Below are 1,014 nucleotides of genomic sequence, written 5' to 3'. Positions count from 1 at the left end.
GACAAAAGAACAGTGAAACCATGCAAGAATTTGAAGCGGACATTCTACGTCTAGTCAGGTTAGCATTTCCATCACTACCTGAGGAGACCATTCAACCGTCCCTTTGAGTGGAGCGTAGACTGTGCAACGGCATATAAAGAGCTGAAACGGGCTCTCAGCTCGTCTCCGGTTTTATCTTATCCAAAACCAGGAGATATGTTCATACTCGACACTGATGCGAGCAATACTGCCATTGCAGCTGTGCGTTCACAATTGCAAGATGGTGAAGAAAATGTCATCGCTTACTACAGCCGAGTGCTATCGAAACCAGAACGAAACTACTGCGTCACCAAGAGGCAGTTAATGGCAAGGATAAAATCCGTACGCTATTTCCATAAGTACTTGTATGGGCAGCCATTTGTCTTGAGGACTGACCATGCATCTCTAAAATGGTTGTTGCAATTTAAAAATCCAGAAGGACAAATTGCTAGATGGCTGCAAAGTATCCAGGAATATGACTTCAAAATTGAACATAGAAGGGGTTCGAGTCATAAGAACGCAGATGCTCTATCCAGAAGACCGTGCTCAGATAATTGCAAGCACTGCAATAGACATGAAGAAAGGGAAGATCAAGAACAAATTATCTGTCGCGGTACGAAATTAGAATGTTTGGAAGAATGGGAACCAAGTATCATTGCCAAAGAACAAGAAGAGGACCCCGATATCGGCCCGATTTACCAATTAAAAGCAGCCAATGAAGACAAACCTTCTTGGCAAGATATTTCCATGAAGTCACCAGCATGCAAAAACTATTGGGCTAAATGGAATTCGCTGGAGATTAATAACGGTTTGATGAAGAAAGTATGGTAAAGCACAGATGGCAAAGAACGAGTATTTCAGACAATACTACCCAAAAAGCGAGTCGTTGAAGTGCTGCGATATCTCCATAATGGCGTTGGTGGAGGCCATTTTGGAGTAAACAAAACTCTTGAAAAGATCAAAGAAAGATTCTACTGGGATGGATGCCGAACCGAT

This window comes from Dendroctonus ponderosae, unplaced genomic scaffold (assembly GCF_020466585.1).
Source record: "Dendroctonus ponderosae isolate FM_Combo_2020 unplaced genomic scaffold, Dpon_F_20191213v2 Dpon_F_20191213_1, whole genome shotgun sequence".
In the NCBI taxonomy this organism is placed as follows: Eukaryota; Metazoa; Arthropoda; class Insecta; order Coleoptera; family Curculionidae; genus Dendroctonus; species Dendroctonus ponderosae.
Note: the sequence above shows the minus strand (reverse complement) of the source record.